Source organism: Oryzias melastigma, linkage group LG2 (assembly GCF_002922805.2).
Source record: "Oryzias melastigma strain HK-1 linkage group LG2, ASM292280v2, whole genome shotgun sequence".
NCBI lineage: Eukaryota > Metazoa > Chordata > Actinopteri > Beloniformes > Adrianichthyidae > Oryzias > Oryzias melastigma.
Window position 1 is genome coordinate 13,742,261 of NC_050513.1, and position 15,917 is coordinate 13,758,177.

Here is a 15,917-nt window from a genome sequence, read left to right on the forward strand (position 1 = left end):
TCGTCTTGACTATGGACTTAATCATCAGTCGTCCCTCAGCTTCATCTGAATGAACTCTTTTAGATACATAGTTGTAGAAGCTAATCTTTCTTTACAGTTCTGGTATCACCTGTCCATCCTAGGATCGGATCTCTCCCTCATGTGGGAATCCCTAAGGTTTCTTCTTTTTTCCTGACTGAAGTTTTTTTTTTAATTTTTCCTTACCGGGAGGGAGGGTCTAAGGGCAGGGATAACCAGTTTTATTTAGTCTTAGTCTTTAACTATTGTTCATATTTTGAAGCCCAATGAGGCAAATTTCCTTTGTGATTTTGGGCTATATAAATACAATTGAATTGAATTGAATAAGTCAGATGTGAATAGACGCGAATTGAGGCAATCTTGCGGCATGACCTGAGCAATGAGTACAGAGGACAGGAAGCAGTTTGAGTGGCACAAATTGGGCTGAGCAGCACTGTTCCCGGGTTCCTGTCTCTGAAAAGTCAGGTTGCACGGCTAATGAGAGCAGACATGTTACTAGAGAGAAGAGCACTCCCACCATCCAAAGTGGGATAGATACCATCTCTCCGTATGAGATCGAACTTTCTCCAAAACGCACTCCAACTGTGAAAAAAGCTAATGCCGTTTTCTGGCAAACATCTAGTTAACCAGTAGTTAAATGATGAAAAGCAGCTGTACATTTCATCATTGACAACGTTTGACAGGGGACCAGAGAAAATTACAGTGTATGACATCAACATAGCAAGTCGAATCAGAATTCTTCCCCTATAGCTTTTCCCTACCCCTACCTTTAGCCCTCCAAGCAGGGAGTTACAGAACAATTGTTTCTTCGAATTCTAAAGACACTACTCTTCAATAACATCATTATTATTTGCTGGTCATCTACATTCATGTTTAGCTACCAGCACTCTGAAAATACATAATATGACTTTAGATGGTCATGCTAAAATAAAAAGTCAGTACTTCAATGTAAACTTCTAGGCTTACACATAAAGGAATTTGTTTCTCCTCCATGGCACAGTGTGACGTGGTCACGCTCATGGCAGATGAATATAGAGACATAAGTAGTTACCCGTAATTTTTTTTTTTTTAGCACAGCCTTACCCCTCCAAATGTGCCTACAGTTGGAGGGGTACGGAGAAACTGGATAGGGTAGGGGAAGAATTTGGGTTTGGCCAAGAAGTATAATAAACCTGACCCAAGAGTCTCCAGTTTGCAGTGTGGACTCTCCAGCCCAGCAGACAGAAGCTTCACTCCTGAATCATAAAGGTTGTTTTTTCTCAGGTCCAGATCTCTGAGACTGGAGGATGTAGAGCTGAGAACTGAGGACAGAGCTGAACAGCTTCTCTCTGACAGATTACACCCAGTTAGTCTGAAGAAAATAAAGACAGCAATGTTTGAAATTTTTTTCACTCAAATTAATTTGATCAATAAAGAGGATTTTCATGAGAGTTCTTACGTAGCTTTTTTGGAGGCTTTGATCACTGGTTGCAGCCTCAGAAGAGCCTCCTCTGAAGCAGAGTATTTCTTCAGGTCAAACTCTTCCAGATCTTCTTCTGATGACAGTAAGATGAAGACCAGAGCTGACCACTGAGCAGGAGAAATTTTATCTGTGGAAAGACGTCCTGAACTCAGGGACTGTTGGATCTCCTCCACTAGAGAATCATCATTCAGTTCATTCAGACAGTGGAACAGGTTGATGCTTTTCTCTGCAGACAGATTCTTGCTGATCTTCTTCTTGATGTACTGGACTGTTTCCTGATTGGTCTGTGAGCTACTTCCTGTTTGAGTCGGCAGACCTCGTAGGAGCCTCTGATTGGTCTGTGAGCTACTTCCTGTCTGTGAAAGCAGACCTTGTAGGAGACTCTGATTGGTCTGCAGTGAGAGACCCAGGAGAAAGCGGAGGAACAAGTCCAGGTGTCCGTTTGGACTCTGTAAAGCCTTTTTCACAGCACTCTGATAGAACTGGACTGAGCTGCTTAGATTGTGTTTAAGGACTTTGGATTTTCTCTGTTCTTCCTCCATGAGGTTGACCCCTGAGTTGATGAAGGTCAGATGGACATGAAGGGCAGCCAGAAACTCCTGAACACTCAGATGGATGAAGCAGAACACTTTGTCTTGGGACAGACATCTCTCCTCTCTAAAGATCTGTGTGAACACTCCTGAGTCCACTGAGGCTGCTCTGATATCGATGCCACACTCTGTCAGGTCGGATTCATAGAAGATCAGGTTTCCTTTCTGCAGCTGCTCAAAAGCCAGTTTTCCCAGAGACTCCATCATCTTCCTGCTCTCTGGACTCCAGTGATGATCTGTCTCAGCTCCTCCATCATACTTGACCTTCTTGACTTTGGCCTGAACCACCAGGAAGTGGATGTACATCTCAGTCAGGCTCTTGGGCAGCTCTCCTCCCTCTCTTCTCTTCAGCAGATCCTCCAGAACTGCAGCAGTGATCCAGCAGAAGACTGGGATGTGGCACATGATGTGGAGGCTTCGGGATCTCTTGATGTGGGAGTAGATCCTAATGGCCTGCTCTTCATCTCTGAATCTCTTCCAGAAGTACTCCTCCTTCTGTGGCTCATTGAACCCTCTGACCTCTGTCACCATGTCAACACACTCAGCAGGGATCTGATTGGCTGCTGCAGGTCGTGTGGTTATCCAGAGGTGAGCAGAGGGAAGCAGGTTCCCCCTGATGAGGTTTGTCAGCAGATCACCCACTGAGGTGGACTTTCTAGGGTCAGTTAGGATCCGAGTCTTGTGGAAGTCCAGAGGAAGTCGACACTCATCCAGACCATCAAAGATGAAGATGATCTGGAAGTCTTCAAAGCTGCAGATTCCTGCTTCTTTGGTTTCAGGGAAGAAGTGATGAACAAGTTCCACCAAGCTGAACTTCTCCTCTTTCAGCATATTCAGCTCTCTGAAAGTGAATGGAAATATGAAGTGGATGTTCTGGTTGGCTTTGCCTTCAATCCAGTTCAAAATAAACTTCTGTGTTAAGACTGTTTTCCCGATGCCAGCCACTCCCTTTGTCATGACGGTTCTGATTGGTTCTTGTCTTCCAGCTGGGAGTTGAAAGAGCTCTTCTTGTCTGATGCTGGTTTCTGCTCTGTTTGCTTTCCTGGATGCTGCTTCAATCTGTCTGACCTCATGTTCTTCATTCAGCTCTCCAGTTCCTCCCTCTGTGAGGTAGAGCTCTGTGTAGATCTCATTCAGAAGGGTTGGATTTCCTGCTTTAGTGATTCCCTCAAACACACACTGGAACTTCTTCTTCAACCTAGATTGGACTTTATGTCGACAAACTTTAGCCGAAAATCCTGAATGAAGACAACACAAAGCATAAATAAACTCTCTTCAGCCACGAATGATGAGGATTTTAATCCATGTTGTTTCATGTTAAGATATCAGTAAATCTTCATTTATCCAGCAGGTGAAACCTTCAGAGAAATCCTCTTACTGTTCTGCAGTCGATCAGCCAGCTCCTCCTGCTTCATTCTCCTCAGGAAGTTCTCTGTGATCTTCATCAGTGACTCCTTGCTGTTCCTCTGCTCTTCATCTTCATCCTCCAGGTCATCCTCCTCCTCATCCTCACTCTGACTCAGAATCTTCTGGATCTTCTTCAGCTCCTTCTTCACAAAAGTAACAATGTTGTCCTCCAGCAGCTGCAACAGAATTCTAGATGAATGAGCCAATCAGAGTGAAGTCATGGAGCCAAACATCAGCTCCATGTTGGACACACTGACAATCCACTGGTCTCCAAAGTGCAGCATGGAGATGACTGTGAACAGAATGATGGAAAAGTAGTTGTTGTTCATGTACAGACCAGAAACATGGAGTCCAGCTGTGTTTGATGCTGCTGGACAGACGGACCACTGGGAGTCTCTGAGCTCTGCTGGTCCACTCTGTGGAGAATCATCAACAATCAGATTAATTCTGTCAGTGCACATAGAGACTAACAAAAGTTGAAGGTCCATAAAACCAAATGTGCATGTGAACTTTGAACCAGATGACACCTTGTAGTGGGACATCTTTACTAGTTCTGGTAATCCACTTAGCACCTCAGTCACAACTGCCTTTACAGGTGGGTAGGAGTTGCCTTTAGGCAAAAAAAATGGGCAAATCTGTGTGGGGCGTGAATATTGCCAGGAACCGACACTCTGTCTCCCACTCTGACTACCAGCAGGAGCAGTCTCTTCAGAAATACTGCACTTCATTTCCCAGCAGCCCCAACCCACAGTTCCTGGATTCTGCTCTCCAACCTTAAAACCACCCACCTGCTTCTTAAGCAGCACACAGAGTCATACTCTGTATGAAGTATTGTTTTATGTCACCCTGCCTGCATTAAGGAGCATTTCTACCTGAACCTGATCTTCTGTTTCTGACCTCTTGATCTCTGTTTACCTGCCGCCTAACCTGACTCTTGCCTAGAGTCTGACATTTCTAGTCTCTACTTGGATGATCCCATTCTTGTGATTGACCTCTGCATGCCTGACCCTGATTTAGTTTTGTGGACTTTTAGCTGTTCTTAGTTCCTGTCTGAATTACTAAACCTGCTTGAAGTGGGTCCCAATGACCCCACTTTTAATGTAAACATGCCTAGGGTAGCACAATATTCAGCCCATCCTTTCCATGACCGGTACAATCCAAAAACCTGCAGTACCTGTATGTGTCAGCCCCCTGCATGGGTTAGTCACATACACTCGTACATGGGTTCACCCTTACAGAGAGATGTGTCATTATCTCAAGGGTAGTGCAGGTGTTTTATGCAGTTCCTTTATAGTTCTTACAGTCTCCTCACGGGACCTTATTTAAATGGAACATTCGATTGTTGTGTAATGCAAGTGTGTTATGAAGTTTTCTAGAGGCTAATGTAAGTTGCACACACTTAATGGGCATGGGTGATACTGTTGTACCCTGCCCTTACCCCACACTATATTAATTTGTAAATATTAAGTAAGTATTCAGGATATCAGAGGTGAGAGAGTTCCAGAGTTTAGGGGCGGAGTGGCTAAATGCTCTGTCCACCATGGTGATGAGGCCAGTGGTGGGGACTATCACGGTGGGGCAGACAAAGACCTGAGGGATTTGGAGATGATCCAACAGCTATAGGGTGGCAAGGTGGTGAATGGCCTTGAAAGTGAGAAGGACAATCTTGTAGTTGATTCGGTGAGGGATTGGGAGCCAAAAAAAACTGATGGAGCACAGGAGTGGAGTGTTGAGTAGAGGGGGTTTGGGTAATTATATGGGGGGCAGAGGTTTTAACCAGCTGAAGTCTATGGAGAGTTTTTTGTGGGAGGCTAAACAGAAGGAAATTGCAGTAATGCAGTCGAGAGGTAATCAGGCTGTGCACAAGAACGGCAATAGAATGAGGACTGAGCAAGGGAAAGACACTGTGGATATTACGAAGGTGGAAGCATTCTAAGCTGGTGATGTTATTAGTATGAGCAGTGAAAGAAAGAGCGCTGTCGAGGATGACATCCAGACTCTTTACTTGTGAGGAAGGGAGGATGGAAGAGTTATTGAAGGGGTTGGAGAAATTGATAACTGTATTGAGAGTGGACTTTGTGCTTTCAAGAAGTTCTGTTTTATCACTGTTAAGTTTGAGAAAGTCGGAGGTGAACCAGGATTTTATTTCAAGGAGACAATTAGTGAGGGACGGAGGCGGGAGAGCAGAATAGGGTTTAACGGAAATGTAGATCTGGGTATCATCCGCGTAACAGTGGAAGTGAAAGTTGTGCTGGTGGAAGATATGATAGAGAGGGAAGAGGTAAATGATAAACTGCAGGGGTCCCAGCACAGAGACCTGGGGCCCACACGTGGTAACAGAGGTGGTAGAAGACAAACATGTTTTTAGTTGAATGAATTGAAAGTGGTGTGAGAGATATGATCAAAACCAGTGGAGGGGTAGGTTTGTGATACCAATAGAGCCGAGTCATTTCAGAAGTAATGTAGAGCTATAAATACCTTGGACAGAAGTTTATATGATGATAGTTTCAAAAATATATTCACGGATTCCATTGGTGTCACATTTATCTCATTCAAGTTAAACCTTGTACTTATCACTGACTTCATCTACTGGTGATTAAAGTAATTAGTATGTCCTTTTTCAGTATCTGTCCTTCAAGTTTACTTTACTTCTTGAATATATGTTCAATGTGTGTAACATCATTAACCTACCAGGTTACAAAATTAAGCAATATATAACTTTTTTGTTTGCTTCTCCTTTTGGAATTTTTTCCACCATTTCTGGGTCTGAAGATGTCTTTGGGTCTATCAATTACACAATTGGCTGTTGTTGCCTGGTAACAACAAAATGCCATTGGAGAAGCAATCGGAATTTGCTGGAGAAGTTGAGGAGACTGGGGTTCTTCAGAGTTTTCAGGACTCTGTTAACTTTATATATATATATATATATATATATTACAACATATAAGATGGTGTCGTTGGATCAGGTCTTTTCTGCTGTGTGTGTTTGTTGGGGGTGGATGTATTGACAGGAACAGAAAACAGATTGACAACTGGTGAGGAGATCCGGCTCCGCTCTGGAATATCCTTAAGAGTCTGTGACTGTGGCAGATGGGAAGAGGGTGAAACGGAAACTGGAATCCATCCCGGAGGATCCTCTTCATCATCACCCTCTGCATGAGATCATGAATGCACCAAGGAGCTCTTTCAGTCAAAGACTGAAACACCCTCAGTACAGGAAGGAGTGTTTTAGCATTTCTTTCCTCCCATCAACTATTAGACTACGACACCTCATAGATACTGGACATTTTTTGTTATTTGTTGTTTAATATTTTTATTATCTGCTGTTTTTTGAGCTGTGGCGCCAAGGTAATTTCCCCAGTAAGCACAGTTGTAACTAAGACTTGAGAACCAACAACTCAGTCTGCATATATTTGTAGCTTTTGACTCTCCCAGGAGCTTTTACCAACCTGTTAATGAAGCTGCTGAGATGCCCAGGAGGAAGGCATTTCAGTCTGTTGTGTCTGAGGATCAGACTGGTAACACTAGAGATCATCCATTGTTAACGTATTTGACTGTTTGTGTAAGATGCAGAACTCTTTGAATCTGCACAGCATCATCAGAATCAAAGCTCTGGAAGGTCAGACCTCCATCTGTTTTAAAATGTGAAGGAAGATGATGTCTAAAAACAAAGCCCCATGTAAAGGAAGACCTGACCTAAATAATCAGATCCAGAACCCCAAAGCTCCCGCAAGAATTCACAAACCACCATAAAGACTCACTTTTCTGTAATTTATAAAAGCAGAGATTACGTGTCCGTCAGCAACACTGGGTTGGTTTTAAAGCAGAAAAGTCACATCTGGTGCATAAACTGGTGTCCCACAGACACTCAGAAACTTTTCCAAAATAATTTTTTTTACAATGACTGCTGTATTTGTAGAAAAGTTCCAAGACTCACTGCAGCAAACATGTAGATAGAAATGTAGAACACATGTTGGAATAAAATAAAAATCACTCATTTGACTCTGATTCAACATTTACATACAGCTTACCTCCCTGCAGAAGATGATGATGATTTAAAATGAATAAGGAACCTCTTCGAATGGTCACTCCTGAAGGAAAAACCTCTGGGTTCAGATCCAGATTCAGTTCTGAGTCTTTGATAAAACCTGATAGAAAAAACATTAGTTCTTTTAGAAGTGAGTTTCTTTCATGATGGTGTTTGATTAGTTCTTTTGGATTTGGATCATATCAGATCATAAATTCACCATAAATGCTGTAATTTTCAGAACAGCAATAATTCCACTCAATCATTCTTTCTGAGCTCCAAGATGAATCAGAGTTCTAGTGAACTGGATTAAAACTGTTTCTAATGTTTGGTTCCTTAATCTGTATTTAGTGAAGAAGCTTAATCTTTAGAACTTAATTGAAGCAGAAGACAAGGAGAGCTTGATGAATGTTGATTAGAACCAGACTTTCTATCAGAGGTGGGGACTCGAGTCACATGACTTGGACTCGAGTCAGACTCGAGTCATGAATTTGACGACTTTAGACTCGACTTGGACTTTCCTACCTCTGACTCGTGACTTGACTCGGACTTTGATGTACATAACTTGTGACTTGACTCGGACTTTAGCCCTCGGACTCGGAAAGACTTGCTATTTTTCCCCTAAATCCACGGATTATAAAGTATATTATAAAGTATATCGACAAAAAGCCGCGCGCCACGGTCCTCTGTCTGTGTATGTGTACATTCGTGTTTCGGCCCAACATCCAATCAAATTAGAGTCACGTTTGATTGATGTGACAGCCCAACCAATCACATTGCAGAAAAACAAAGCCCCGCCTCCCCTTTAAAAGCGTGAGTTCCTGTTTGCCGGTGTTATTAGTTCTGGCATAAAGTTTATAGATCGTCAACAACAAACGGTTTGCAGTTCGAAGAGCATGTGGATATAAGGATTACTCACAGAGATTCAACATCAACCAACTTCATCTGACTGTAGGAGCAGCAAAATCAAGTAAGTTCTGAGTGAAAGCTGGCGCTAGCTTAGCGGCTAACCGCTAGCTGCTGTTAAATGAATGAGACTGTAAACTCTGTTAGCGGTACACTGTGACACCGTGCAGCTCAGTATAATCACAGAGTGACAACAGGTGATTTGGACATTTCCACCACTCAGATCCTTATCTGGATCTGGGCGGGACGCGAGTGATCATAGCGGGACAGCAGTGCTGCTGGGACCGAGCTCGGTTGTTTTCTGATAGAAATCCAGCAAACGTATCATAGAATTCACGGAGATGCTGCATGAGGGTTCTTTTCCCCCCTTTTTTTCGGTTTACCACTGTTGCTGCTTTATGCTTTGTGGTGTGTTTCAGAGAAAAAAGCATCCTCTTTCTCTGGGGGTCACATTCCCTCTTGAATATTTGCTGTTCCTTCCTTTTTTCATTGACAAAATGTTTACATTTACTGCTTTATGAGTTTTTAGTTTGCATGTCTTTATTTTAGTGTTTCACCTGCTATATAAAAAAGAGATTTGTCCACCATAAATACAAGTTATTTACAAGTTATTTGATTCTAATGAATTTAATCATGAATATACTCATAATCTCTGTATTCAGAGTATTTCCTGTTCAAGTACAGCGTGAACAAAGTAATATTTTGTGCATAGCTTTGCAATATATATTTATACATAAAATTTCACGTGAATAGTCACTTTCAAAATATATGTACCAATATATACATGCATACACCACATTTAGTTTTACACTAGGCATTTTTGTTTTGAATTCTACTTTTCTGTTTTGAATACATAATTTAACTTAACTCCTGTTAACTTAATGTGAGATATTTTGACAGTAAGTTGACAGAAATTTTGTACTGAATAAAAAAAAAATAGTTTTCCAAACAACAAAAAATAATTTCACAACAGAAATGTTAAACATAAACCTAGATATACTATTCATATATTTTGTTTTGTTTTTTGGAGTCAAACTAAACCACTCTGCATTTTATGTTCTTCCTCAGTTCTTCTTCTTTTATCCGCTCTGTTTATAAAAAACATGCTGATATGAAACAGAATCATAAGTTGATAAATATAGTGGTTTATTAATTTAGACTGAAAGAGTCAGTACCTCATCACCCACAAGCTTAAGTGCACATCACTGGTCTGTAGTGAGGGGATTTAAAGGGACCATACCATGAAAAACCAACTTTTTGAGCTTTTAAGTGTATTTTAATGTTCATTCCTCACATAAAGAACTCCAAAGTGGTATTTTGATTCACTCATGCATTTCTGATTACCATAAATCCTCTACAAACTGCGCTGTTAGCAGCAGCCCCTCCCATACCCACGAAAACGAGCGGGTCCTCATGATCTGATGTCACAGAGTGAGACCGCCCCTTTCAGGAAGAGTCTGCTCTGATAGCTCCGCCCCCAGTCTAACACCAACACCCAATTTCTCCACAGAGCTAATGATGATCAGCAAAACACTTTCATTTCAAATGCAGAATATCGTATATCTTCTTCCAGTTGTGTCCTGTCTTCAATAAATTCCAGCTCAAACAGTTTGTTACTTTAGATGCGGGGCTCCTTTAAGACCCCCCATTGGGCACAGTCTTGAGTGTATTTTTGTTGTGAAGCAGTGTAGCGATGGCCGGACCTACTAAGGGCAGATATATGGTATGTGCATCCATCTTTGAAAAAAAAATGATATGTATTTTTGAAGGAAAAAACAAATACACACTGCTGGCTCTAGAATGAAATCAAATGGGCGGCAGCCACACGCAGCAGCAGGCGGAGCCTCAGGAATTTTGTTGTTTTACTTCCAGATAGGACAAAAACTGAAGAAAATAGCTGGTAGTATTTCTCAAATGTGTTTTTCAGTGTTTCAAAGGTAATATATGATCATATATATGGATATAGTTCACTCTGAAAGGCTTAAGAAAATCATGGTATGACCCCTTAAATATCCAGACTACCCTGGTTTCCTGCTGTCTCCATCTTACCACATTTCAAATGTGGTTAACTGCGTTTTTGTTATAGATAAACTATTTTGGATTTTTGAAGTGGAGATGCATCAACTCAGTGGGAATTTAGCTAAAATGCTTGTAAAATACAGTTCTTAAAGGCACACATGATCCGTGTAATTAATATTACATTGTTTTTGAAATGACTTGAAATGACTTGAAACATTAATAGTAGGACTTGTGACTCGACTTGAGACTTGTTGGCCATGACTTGTGACTCGACTTGGGACTTGAGTGCTTTTGACTTGGGACTTGACTCGGACTTGAGGACAAAGACTTGGGACTTGACTCGGACTTGCAAAATGATGACTTGGTCCCACCTCTGCTTTCTATTACAAGTGTTCATACAGTCAAACTTCATGCATCAATATTTCCTATTTCCTGTTGTTTATGTTCACGTTGAATGTGAATGTATAACAACATGAAGACTTGAATCCAACATCTGAGACCAAACTGAAAGTCAAAGTCATAATAGCTTCTTCTCATTTTTCTAAATTACTCCAAACTGACAAAGCAGAGCTCATTCAAAGGTGTGATAAGAACAATGTTAAGCTCAGAGAAACATTAGACTCTGAGTAACACATAACCTTAACATTCCAGCCTGATCTTCTCAGGAGCTTCATAATTTAAGCTTCTGCTTTCTTTCAAACAGAAACTACAAATCTGAATCCTAGAAGTCTGCGACTAGCTGCTATCACTCAGAGCCAACAGTCAACATAGTTTCCTCTCCAACATCTCTGCTCTCAGAGAGGCTCTCTGAAGACTCAACTGAAAACTCAACCTGTCTTGAACCAAGATGATAGCAGGCATAGATGTAAGAGTTCATGGGTCCGCATTCAGTGCTTTGTGCACCCACTACACTCACCAGATGCTTGGATATTGTAAACTGACATTAAACTGCGGTTTTGAGCAACTTTCACAATGGGTGCAATATCCCAAGCTACATGGCGAGACCACCGGGTTCTCCATGGATTGTTTCCAGGACTGAGAGGCTAAACAAATGGCGTAAGAAGAGGAAGCAGAATTCCTATACCTCTCAAATGCCAGATCTCTGCCGCACAAAATGGAAAATTTGGGATTACATCTCGTTGGAAATCGTTATGGTGCTGATAATCACAGAAACCTGGCTTAACCTGGACCTACCTGATGCAAGTGTGCAGCTTGCAGGCTGCACTCTGCTTTGTAAGGACAGACTGCAGGACTTGGGTAAGAGCAGAGGAGGAGGTCTCTGTATTGTATGACAACTGATTACTGATCAGCACTGCTCCCCAGACGTCAAGTTCATGCCTGTTAGAGCGTTTTATTTTCTACAGAGAGAGTTGACTTGTGATTGTAACAGCTGTGTACATCCCGCCAAACGCCAGAATCAACCACATTAGACTCTCTCTCCTGCTGAACAGCTTAAACAAACAGCAGTGGACTTACACCGACAGTGTTCATATTGTCGTAGGAAACTTTAATAAAGCCAACTTAAAGACTGCTTTCCCAAAGTTTTATTAGAATGGTAAGTGTTTTACTATGGAGCTAAATCTGGGCCAATATTATTTGAAATAAGGTTAATGACTCCCTTTATCAGGCTGGACAAGCGCCATATGCAAAATGTTTACTGTTCCTACACAGTATCGCTGCGCTACCGGCGCTATGTTTTTGAAAGGGTGCTCTGTAGGCTTAAAAACGCCGACCCACAACATATCCATTTCAGCAAGCATAAGCACGTTTTCTATGTCTGTATTTAACACAATAAGATGGTGCTTTGAAAAAGATAGAACAGAGTTTTGGACATGCGGTTTGTACGTCATAAAACTCTGCTTTTTTCACCCGTCTTGGGACAACTTCAGACTATGATAGTACAGAGGTTGTATTTAGTCCACAACAGCTTCAAATGAGACACTAGCAGAGGAGCTCATCTGCTTCTTTACTCGCTACAGATCCCCTCAACAACACTTCTCTGTAAGAGACACCCCAGCCCCCAACCACACCTGGCTCCTGCACACCTCCATTCACTTTATAGGAACATGATATCAGATGGGTGCTCCTGGCAGTGAACCCCAAGAAGCCTGTGCGCACTAATGGAGTACCTGGCAAAGTGCTCAAAGTGTGCACCCACCAGCTCGCCCCTCAATTATCCGGATCTTCGACCTCTCCCTGGCCCAGACAGTAATCCCATCCTGCATGAATTCATCAACAACAATTGCAGTGCCAAAGAAGCCACCTCTCCCAGCACCCTCAATGACTACCGACAAGTAGTCCTCACTCCAGTGATCATGAAGTTCTTTGAGGGGGTAGTTCCTCAGCTTATCAAATACCATCTTCCCACAGACTTTGCCCATCACCAGTTTATATACCATGAGAACAGTTCCACAGAGGGTGCCATTGCCATAGATCTCCAGACTGTGCCATAGACCGTTTATATGAACTGGTCTGCGCTGAACCGCACAGGTAGCAGCAGATCTACACCCAGATGCTCTTTGTGGGTTACGGTTCTGATTTCAATACAATAACCCCAAACAGACTGCAAATAAAAAAATTCTCTCTTGGCTTCCTCCTTTTTACATGGAACTGGGCAAACACCTTTCTCTCAAACCGAATGCAGACAGTGAGACTCAGCCCCCTCGTCTCCTCCACCCAGACACTTAGCATCAGCTTCTCTCAAGGCTGTGTGCTAAGCCCCTGCTGTACTGTCTCTACACTTATCCCACAACAACCACATCATTAAATTTGCCAATGACACCAAAGTGGTTGGACTCATTCCTTGCACTCAGTGGTTGGTAACAAGTCTGCCTTCAAGGAGGAAATCCTGAAACTGACAACCTGGTCTTCAGGGAATAATGCACTCAAAACACCAAGAAGACCAGAAAGATCATCATCGACTTCGTGAAGCATTAGCACCAACTTAGCCCCTCTAGGTCGGTTAATATGTGGAGAGGTGCCACATCTAAAGTACCCTGAAGATGTGGCACCCTCATCGCTGCGGACTTTTCTTGGACAGCCAACACCAAAGCAATACCCAAAAAGTCTCAGCAGTGTCTGCACTTCCTGAAGATTCTCAGCAAGAACTATCTTAACACCAACCTGCAGTTGACCTTTCTCACTCACCCATCAAGAACCAAAACAGACTCAAAAACAACTTATTTCCTAAGACAAAAACCATGCTTAACTGCAGGATGTTCAAATAATAATGAATGATGCCATGTTTATGCACGTAAAATACATATATGTATATCTGCTTATTTAATAATTTATCCTGTCTAATGTCAAAACTTCACACCTCCCTACAGTCAAATAGTAAATATCCATAATGAACATGCCCATAATTGTATTCATTGAAACTGTTACTTACTGTTTCATTAGTGAACTGCCTTCGAAGCCAGGAGGTGAACTCTTTGACCTGTTACACCTGAAGGACACACAGCTGGGTTCATCTCCAGGTCCAGGTTGGTTCCTGTGAAGAATGAAGGTTGTTGATGTGGGTGCTACGCTCTGACATGGAGAAGAGAAGAAGTTCAATAAATTGCTCTAAAGGGAGTTGGAGAAGGCAAACTTATATAATCCTTCCCCTGAATGCTGTAGTTTTCAGAATAGCAATAATTCCACTCAAATATTCATCTGAGTTCAAAGATTAATCCGAGTTTCAGTAAACTGGATTAAGACTTTTTCTAAAGTTTGGTTCCTTCATCTGCATTTAGAGAAGTTCATCTTTAGAAGCTGACTGAAGCAGAAGACAGGAAGAAACTGTAGAACTTGACTTGAAAACACTTACTGTTCCACTCCTGAACTGTTGCCTTTGAAGTCAACATCAAGACCCTTTGATCTGTCACTCCTGAAGGACACACAGCTGGGTTCGTATCCAGGTCCAGGTTGGTTCCTGTGAAGAATGAAGGTTGTTGGTGTGAGTGCTGAGCTCTGACATGGAGAAGAGTCATGAACAGTTAGAGATGTTCATCTCACCTCAGAGCTTTGCTCTGGCTCTCATCTTCCCCACACAGAGTGCTTTTAGAGGGAGGGGCTCCCTCCTGTGTGTCCTCACACTGATCCATGCTGCTGGATTCACTGGATCCACTGGATCAGCTCACACACACCTTCTACCTTCACCTGCAGAGGAAACACTCATCATCAGCTCTGATCCTCCTTCACTAACAGATCAGCTGCTCCTCCACTGATGGGCTCTTCTCTTGTGTTTCCTCTCAGGTTCAAGTGAATGCAGTCAGACAGCAGTGGGAGGCAGAGGAAGCTGCTGAACATCAGCTGCTGCACTTCTGCTCTCCCTCCACCAGATGAAGACATGGAGCTGCAGCAGCAAGCACTCCATGATGGAGAAACATTTCTATTCAGTCACTTTGACAAAGAGACAACAAATTCAGGAAAAAATAATTAGAACAAGAAAACAGACAGAAATAAAAAAATGAAGTGAAAAGAATGAAAGACTGGAATTCTTCATCTTAAAGCTCAAAGGGAGACTGTCAGATGAACTTTGATTCATACAAATATTTGAACTGAGCACAGCAAAATAGGCTGTGTAAATTTTGTTTCATAGGAGTAAAGTTTACACCAAATTCAGTGATTTTTTTGGATCCATATTTCCAGTATCAAAACAACACTATCCACTAGAGTTAGTTAAGTAATACAAAAAATAGTGTAAAATTCCAACACTGTGAGAGTTTATTAAACTCTTTTGCAGACATTATTTGACTCTGTTTGGATGAAACATAACACTGCTGATGTTGACTGCATCTACACTCAAAGTGTAGAAATTAGCTCTTGTCTATAGCCACATTTACATGGCCACAAGTAATCGGAGTAAACGCCTGATGAGAACTAAAATGTGTCATTTAAAAACGCCATTTGGAATACTCTGGTCTGATCAGGCTCACTCGGATCCAAATTTCCTTTTGATCGAGATAGGTGGGTTATACCGATTGCTGACCCGATTGACGTGCATGTAAACACACAATCGTGTGTCATTCCTGTGCTGGATTGTATTTCATAAATAGAGGGAATGACAGTCTTTGAAGTGCAAACAGGACCGATTGGGGGCTCTCCACAAGTGAACCGTTTCTTTGAGCATCTCAGCATTCATGTCTGTGAACAGGGGGGTCGGGATGGGTGCTTGTTACGGTTTGAGCTTCGGACCGCAGTCTATTCGGAAATGCCTGTCCACACACCGACAAGTCCTGAGAAACCGTGTGAAAAAAATTATGTGAATTCATATTTCCTACCAGACAATATAAAGGCTGATGTTATTCCCACGTGTTTACGTGCTGCCAAGATGCACATTGCTGTACGGATTTAGAGAATTATGGGCTATCAGTTTCTTAAAAATATTATTTATATTAATAAAAGCACATTCAGAGTATCATCCCACTATATAAAACATCTTTGCTCGTTTATAACGGAACTTGCTTTTTCTTCTTCTACAACTATTTCTGGTATTTTAGAC

At 42.0% G+C, this 15,917-nt stretch overlaps 2 protein-coding genes and 1 long non-coding RNA gene across 3 annotated transcripts in view; all 3 read right to left on the reverse strand.

Moving 5' to 3' along the window:
* LOC112139907 (NLR family CARD domain-containing protein 3-like) overlaps window positions 1-15,917 on the reverse strand; it is a 385,294-nt gene that overhangs the window by 214,519 nt on the left and 154,858 nt on the right. The gene's annotated exons all lie outside the window — the stretch shown is intronic.
* Window positions 1-15,917, reverse strand: part of LOC112139908 (NACHT, LRR and PYD domains-containing protein 12-like) — a 249,874-nt gene that overhangs the window by 128,674 nt on the left and 105,283 nt on the right. The window lies entirely within an intron of this gene.
* On the reverse strand, window positions 13,829-14,465 carry LOC118599593. The gene is made up of 3 exons (XR_004949005.1): window positions 14,429-14,465; window positions 14,241-14,345; window positions 13,829-13,922 (listed from the first exon to the last, which is right to left on the reverse strand). It is a non-coding gene; the product is annotated as an uncharacterized LOC118599593 (long non-coding RNA).